We start from the raw sequence: 8,631 nt of genomic DNA, 5'->3' as shown, positions 1-8,631 counted from the left end.
TGCTGGTGTGCTGTTTGGGTGTTTTTTGTTGAGTTCTAAATGTTCAACTTATTGTTGTTTCAAGGAGAGAGATCTGGGGATTGAGTTTCTCCAAATTCAATATTATTTTCTTTTAGATTCAAATGTACAGCACAGTGGTTAGACATTTATTTAACTAACAAAGTGATCTTTCTGATTAGTCTAGTATCCACCTGGCACAATACATGGTTATTATAGTATTACCAACTGTATTCTCTATGCTGTACTTCACATCCTCATGATTATTTTGTAACTACCAACTTGTACTTCCTAATACTTTTATCTTTTCCACCCACTCCCCAACCCTATAATGGTTGCTTTAAAATCTTTGTCAGATAATTTTAATATCTCTGTCATGTTGAGGATGGCATGTATTGTTTGTTATTTTTGTCTTGAGTTTGAGATTTTCCTCATTCTTGGTATAATGAGTGATTTTTTTTGAAACCTGAACATCTTCGTATTATGTTATGAGAGTCTAGATTTTATTTAAACTTTTTGTTTAGGTGACATTCTTTGACATTGCTCTAGTGAAGGAAGGTAGTTACACCACCTCATTACTGCCAAGTAAATTAAGAAATTCAGATTCCCCACACTTCTTACCACTGAGTGGGGTTGTAGCTCTGCCTCCCCACCTGGTCTCAATTGACACTGCAATGAGGTGACATCATAGCAAGTGGACAATGATAAAAGCCCTGATTCCCTTCAAGTTGAGTCCCTCTCTGACATAACCCCAATGAAGGAGGAAGGATGCCACATTACTGGTGGGTAGCCATAGCAAAGATGAAACTCCTAATACTCTATGAAGCATTCTGACTCCACCCCAATGAAAGTGTTGGGACATCGACATACATCCTATGAGAGTGGAAGGCTAGGATTCCCATTTACACTTTTCTGTCATGAGGTTAGAGTTACATTTTTTTCAATAGACTTTGGATACAGAAAAGTGGTTATTGTGTTAAAATCTTCTATCTTACCAGGCTGCCCCTTTTCTGTTCCTTTAAAAAGAGCTAAAATGAACAGACTTGTTTTTCCAGCTTTATTGAGGTATACTTGACAAATAAAAATTGTATATTTGGGAAGGACACATAAAAACATTTATATATATATATAAATATTTTCTTTATCCATTGACAGCCACTTAGGTAGTTTCCATATTCTGGCTGTTGTGAATAATGCTATGATAAACGTGGAAGTGCAGATATCTCTTTAAGAAAAAAAATTAATTTTATTTTGACATATATTCATAAGTGAAATTGCTAGATTATATGGTATTTCCCTGTGGATGTGCGTGTGTCGTGGGGGAGGTAGAACTGTACCCAAATATGGCACAGTGGACTGGAACTAAGTTACAGAGCCACATTAGGGTCCACGGTCAAGACTGAAGTCCATGGGCCTTCTGTCGGGAGCAATGATGGGCATTGTTTAGTCCCTGGACCAACAGGAATGACTCTGGACAACAGTACAATGCAACTGGAGTCACTTCAGAATCTGCGATAATGTCCAAGGTCAATGGGTCTGTGCCTGTTACCAAGGATATAGACAGGTATGGCTCTTTTTACATTCCTTGACAGTTAGAGATGGTTTTAGGAATGCAGCCAAGTGGGGTTAGAGCCAAGTCCATAGAGAAATAGGACTAATTTCAGTCTGTAGCCAGGAATACATTCAGCAAGTGTGCCACCAGGACACAGGCTGCCTTCTCAAAGCTGGTCTGCTCCATCTGGTCTTCACTGGGGTTTCACAACTTTCTACCTATATCTTAAACTAAGGCCCTCACAAAGGCAATCTTGTCTGCTGATCATTTTTTTTTAGAGGGAGGTGTGAGCTGTGGACCTCCTATTTTACCATATTGCTGGCATAACTCTGAGGAATCCCAAAAGCTAAGCTGTTCCTGTTTTTGATTCTTTGTTTTGAGTTTTTGTTTTTGTCCATGCCTACTGGTATTTCTGGATTTCTGGCCTCTTCAGCTCCAATTCCAGAATATATTCAGCAAAAAGAAATCTTAGGGTACTCATAGCTGTGTCATTCCTCAGGTCCCAAGGATCCTAGCCAGTCTTCCTTCTCTTCTCCATCTTTCAGAGTCCTCTTATGTTTGTTTTATACAAGACCAGGGTTTAGATTCTACTTATCAGGAGGAATAGGGAGAAGTACACCTGCTCCATCCTTCTGGAAGCGGAAGTTCACATTTATTTTAAAGGATTTTTTTCCAGGTAGACAACCTTATGTCAGAAAATTTTACTATCTTTAATTATTTTAGATGTTACCCCATTGTTCTCTAGCTTCTATTGTTTCCGATGACAGCGCTGATTGCATCCTTGTTTTTGCTCTCTACAGATAATGTGTCTTTTCTCTGGCTCTTTTTGAGTTTTTTTTTATATATCACTGTTTTTAAGAATTGGATTATGGTGTACCTGTGTGTAGTTTTCTTCACATTTCTTATGCTTAAGGTTTGTTGACTTTCTTGGATCTGTGGGTTTACAGTTTTTATTAAATATGAAAAAATGTTGGCCATTATTTATTGCCCTCTTCCTCCTTTAGGACTTCAATTACACACATATTTGGGAAATTGAAGTTTTCTAGAGTTCGCTGATGTTCTGTTGATTTGCAGACATTTAGTCCTGCCTAAAACATCCATAGAGACGTTTGGTCCGTGCCAGCAGGTTCTTGATATTTGGTCCATGTTAAAAGGTCCTTGATTATGTGCCATTACCACCTAAGCTACCAAGACATTAACAAAAATTTCATACAGAGAAACAATGATATGAATGAGAGCTAATCCTTGTCAGAAATAGTGGAGCTCAGAAGGCAGTGAAATGGCCTTAAAGTGTTCAAAAGTTGGAAGGGTAAGGGGGGGCTTTACTGAAAATCTTACAATAGCAAAGAACAAATAAAATTATTTCCAAATAAATCGGAGTTGGAAGACATTGTTGCTTCTAGTTCGACACTACAAGAAGCACTAAAAAAGTGCTAAAGGGAAATAACAGAAAGAATTTTAAACTTAAAGAAAGAGTAGAGTGCTAGAAATTGCAGAATGTAAGAAAACATAAAACACCATTTTACTTTCTTTTCTTATATCAAAAAAAAATTAATTGATGACAGCAAAAATAGAAATATTTCATTTTGGTGTTACCAATACATGTAGAATGAAATATACACAGAGGCCATTAATAAAATAAGATGAATGTATCAGCTTTAGGAATGGGCAAGGAGACCATTATCTGTAGAAAGCAGAACTCTCTAATAAATATTAGGTTGAAAAGTGCACCTTAGTCTTAAGACCAAATGAGGCCTCCTTTTTATTCTGTTTTGCCTGAACCACTGTAAACAAAGAGAAAACTGTGGACATCACCCACAAAGAGAAAATAGATTTCATGTATCAATTTATTTAATTTCTTGGAGTAAATGTGATGAGAAAGTGCCAAAAAGTTTCATTTTTCTATTAATAAAAGAACTGATCCTAAAGAGTTACTTTCATGCATTTGAAGCGTTGTAGCTCCACTTACTGCTAAAAGCATGGCCCAATGCATTTTGGACTGAACCTTCAGAATTAGCTCTTTCTCCTCACTTAAGAAAACAAGTAAAGGGTGGGAAAATCCAAGACTCATAGAATGTGTAGAAGAAAAAAGTTTTAGAAAATAAATAGCTTGCCTAAATTCAGGCAGCTAACAACAGGATGACATGAGATTTAAATCTGGTCATTAGACTCTAGGGGGCAAATTCGTAACCACTTTATTATACTATATTCTTCATGTGTTTATCCGTTTGTTCATTTCATAAAAATCAGAAATAAACATGATCTGACTGTAGCATCTATCACTGAAAAACATTATTGAGTACCCAGTCTCTAGCAGATCCTGTTTCCTAATATGTAAGAAATGTTTATTCTTTCCTCTCGGATTTCCATAGAGAGAATGTCTCCATGGATGTTTTGGACAGGACCAAATAAGGAACTTTTGGCTTGAGCCAGATGACTCATTGGACATTTTGGAGAAGATCAAATGTCCTGCAAAGGGTCTGTTCATTTCTTTAAAATGTTTTGAAATTTATTTTGTAATTCAGTGTATATAGTTTAGTGGTTTATCTTGGTGAATGTTCCAGGTACACTTGAAGACCAAAAATTCAACCTTAACTTATCATAATTTATCTTTAATGTTTTACTACATATGGTAATGTCAAAACTTTAAACACCATGATTCAATATAACTCACTCTTGTTCATTACACAATTGTTTCATATATTTGAGCTTGGCCCCTAAGTTAAATGATCATATTTAAATCTTGTGTGATTCTCTTGTTAGCTGCCAAAACTTAGGCAAGCTACTTACTCTCTCAAAAATTAGTTTTCTAATATATAAAATAGGAACAAAGTAGATTCTGTCTTATACAAGTGTGAGAATTAAATAAGAGTTGACTTGCGAAGTACTTGGTATACAAAGAAAGTACTCCAGTCAGAAACATGGTGGAGTGAGACATCCCCAGATCTTTCCCCTTGAAACAATAATAAGCTGAACATCTAAACTCAACAAAATACATCCAACCTATATATCAGCACATCTGAGTGTGGGATCTGTGCATAAAAGCTACCACAGGTCAGAACCCTGGGAGTCGGGCAGTAGACTGGAAGAAATAAAGAAATTGCTTCTTGCACTCAGATCTCCCAGCAAGAGGAAGGGGAGGGGAGAAGGTGCAGCGGGGCTCCCTGAACAGCCCTGCCTAAGAAAGAGCTATAAGCTCCACACAGGGATCAGGGCAAAAATCAGAGAAGTAGGGATGACAGAGAAGCAACTACATATGGGTAATGTCAAAACTTTAAACACCATGATTCAATATAACTCACTCTTGTTCATTACACAATTGTTTCATATATTTGAGCTTGGCCCCTAAGTTAAATGATCATATTTAAATCTTGTGTGATTCTCTTGTTAGCTGCCAAAACTTAGGCAAGCTACTTACTCTCTCAAAAATTAGTTTTCTAATATATAAAATAGGAACAAAGTAGATTCTGTCTTATACAAGTGTGAGAATTAAATAAGAGTTGACTTGCGAAGTACTTGGTATACAAAGAAAGTACTCCAGTCAGAAACATGGTGGAGTGAGACATCCCCAGATCTTTCCCCTTGAAACAATAATAAGCTGAACATCTAAACTCAACAAAATACATCCAACCTATATATCAGCACATCTGAGTGTGGGATCTGTGCATAAAAGCTACCACAGGTCAGAACCCTGGGAGTCGGGCAGTAGACTGGAAGAAATAAAGAAATTGCTTCTTGCACTCAGATCTCCCAGCAAGAGGAAGGGGAGGGGAGAAGGTGCAGCGGGGCTCCCTGAACAGCCCTGCCTAAGAAAGAGCTATAAGCTCCACACAGGGATCAGGGCAAAAATCAGAGAAGTAGGGATGACAGAGAAGCAACTACATATGGGTAATGTCAAAACTTTAAACATCATGATTCAATATAACTCACTCTTGTTCATTACACAACTGTTTCATATAGGGGGCAAGTTCTTAACCACTTTATTATACTATATACTATATACTATATACTATATACTATATACTATATACTATATACAGTTGATTATTAATGGCCACAGATACCAAACAGGAGACTGAAATGCAGCCCCCATTCCCTAACCCAGAGGGCCCTTCCCCCTATATGCTCCAAGACCGAACATCCCAGAGCCCCAGGGGAATCTGAGTAAACACTATTGAAAATGTCACTAACACTGACAGGGACTGAGGGTAGTGAGCGTGATTAGATATTTATAAGAAAATTAAAAAAGCATTATTAAGAATTTATATAAAGTAAGGATCCAAGAGGCTTACACACCACCTACTGGAAACCAAAAGAAAGCACCTTCTTTGCAACAGCCTAAAGAGAGACCTTTATATAATAAATCATCTTTCTGGGGGGGGGGGAAGTGGAATACACTTCCATTAATGCTCAGATAGAGAAATAGTCCATTAAACACCATGAACAACCAAGGCGACAAGGCATCTCAGAAAGAAAGAGAAAAATCTCCAGAAAATAAGCTTAAAGACATAGAAATATGCTACTTAGATGACAGAGCATTCAGGATGGCACTTCTTAAAAACTCAGTGAGATCCAAAATAATTCATATCAACAATTCCAGGAATTGAAAAAACAATGAGAACAGCAGAATGAGTTTTTTAACAAAGAGACTGAACCATCGAGAAGAACCAAATAGAAATTCTGGAGATGAAGAACACACTGAAAGAGATGAAGAATGAAATAGCAAGCTTGAGAAATACAAATGGAGGAAAGGATCAGTGATATTGAAGACAGAAATCTAGAAATAAATCAGAAGGAAGAAGAGAGAAACGGAAGAATGAAAAATATTGAAAGAGAAATACAAGAATTAGTTGATACCAACAGGAAAGGCAACATAAGAATAATGGGCATTATTGAAGGGGAGGAAAAGGAGCAGGGATTAGAAAGCATTTTCAGACAAATAGTTGACAAGAAGGTCCCAAATCTAAGGAATGAGCTAGAGCTTGGAATTCAAGAAGCTAACAGAACACCCAATTATCTCAACCCCAAAAGGCCTCCAAGACACATTACATTAAAATGATTAAAATTCAAAGACAAAGACAGAATTCTCAGGGAAGCCAGGGAAAAGAAGACAGTAACCTATAAAGGAAAACCCATTAGACTATCTCTGGACTTCTCAGCACAAATCTTAATGACAGAAAGAAGTGGAATCAAATGTTCAAACTATTAAACGATAGGAACTACCAGTCAAGAATAATGTATACAGCAAAGCTCTACCTTAGAGATGAAGAACAAATAAAGACCTTTTCAGACATGTAAAAATTGAGGGAATTCTCCATTATGAGGCCTGCATTACAGGAAACACTGAAAGGAGTCAGCTCACCTAAAACAAAATGACAAACAAAAACAAAAACAAAAACACCATAATTAGAAGTGAGGTGACTAGCAGGTATAGAAGCAGAAGAACAGGGCACTATAAGCTTCAGCAATAAGAAGATATTTGCTATTGCAAGATAGTAATAAATGTCCAGCACACATAGGGACAAATTGAGATAACAATGACAGAAAAGGGGAGGATTTAAAGATCAAAATTTGCAAAGGGGAATGGATATATGGCATGCGCAGGCAAAAATGTACTGCTACATCTATATAACTACTCTCTATATATTTGCAATAGTAACCAGACATAAAAGACTCAGAACTGAAGTATATATCATAAAATAAGAAGTATCAGAGGGAAAAATCCACAAAACCCAACCAAAGTAATAATTAAAAAAGAAAGAAAGAAAGAAACACAAAGACAAGGAAGCAATGGAAACACCAAGCTACCAGAAAGCAAAACATAAAATGTCTATAAGACCTCATATTTCAATAATCATCCTCAATGTAAATGGACTGCACCAATAAAAGAGCGCAGAGTGGCAGATTGAATCAAAAAACAAAACCCAACCACATGTTGCCTCCAGGAGACACATCTCAGTTCCAAAGACTAATATAGACTCAAAGAGAAAGAGTGCAAAATGATATTTCAAACAAATTGCATTCAGAGAAAAGGGAGAGTAGCAATACTATCAGATGAAATAGGCTTTAAAATAAAAAAGATAAAGAAAGATACTGAGGGATACTTCATAATGATGAAGAGAATGATGCACCAAGAAGACATAACACTTATTAATATCTATGCTTCCAATCAGGGAGCCACAAATATATATAAAGCTATTACTAATATAACTAAATGGAGAAACAGACCAAAACACTATGGTAGTATGAGACCTAAATACCCCACTGTTGGATATGGACAGATCATCCAATAATAAAACCCATTAGGAAACGACAACCTTAAATAAAACATTAGACCAACTGAACATAACTGACATTTACAGAGTCTTCCATCCCAAAACAGCTGCTTATACATTCTCTTCTAATGCACATGGAACATTCTCAAGAATTGACCGTATACTGGTACACAGAGATAGCCTCAACAAATATAAGAGAGTTGAAATCATACCAACCATATTCTTATTATAATGCTTTGAAACAACAGATAGATCTATTTGTAAAAAGAAAGTGGGAAGAACCACAAATATATGGAGATTAAACAACATGCTACTGAAGAATGGGTGGGTCAAAGAAGAAATAAAAAGAGAGAAATATATAGAAGCAAATAATAATTATAGTATAACATATCAAAACTTTTGGGACATGGCAAAAGAGATAATAAGAGGAAAGTTCATATCATTACAAGCCTACCTCAAAAAACAAGAACAAGCCCAAATAAACAACCTAACACTTAATCTTTAAAAAACTAGAAAAAGAACAAACGAAGCCTAAAGTCAGCAGAAGGAAAGAAACCATCAAAATTAGAGCAGAATTAAATGAAATTAAAAACAAAAAAATAGAAAAAATAAATGCAACAATGTGCTGGTTCTTTAAGAAGGTTAATAAAATTGACAAACTCCTGGCTAGACTCACTAAAGAAAAAAGAAAAAGGACATAAATAAACAAAATCAGGGATGAAAGAGGGGAAATTATGACAGACATTGCAGAAATACAAAGGATCATACAAGAATACTATGAAAAAGTACAAAATACCAAATTTAATA

The sequence above is a fragment of the Pteropus vampyrus genome, unplaced genomic scaffold (assembly GCF_000151845.1).
Source record: "Pteropus vampyrus isolate Shadow unplaced genomic scaffold, Pvam_2.0 Scaffold502, whole genome shotgun sequence".
Lineage (NCBI taxonomy): Eukaryota > Metazoa > Chordata > Mammalia > Chiroptera > Pteropodidae > Pteropus > Pteropus vampyrus.
This window is presented reverse-complemented; position numbering follows the sequence as displayed.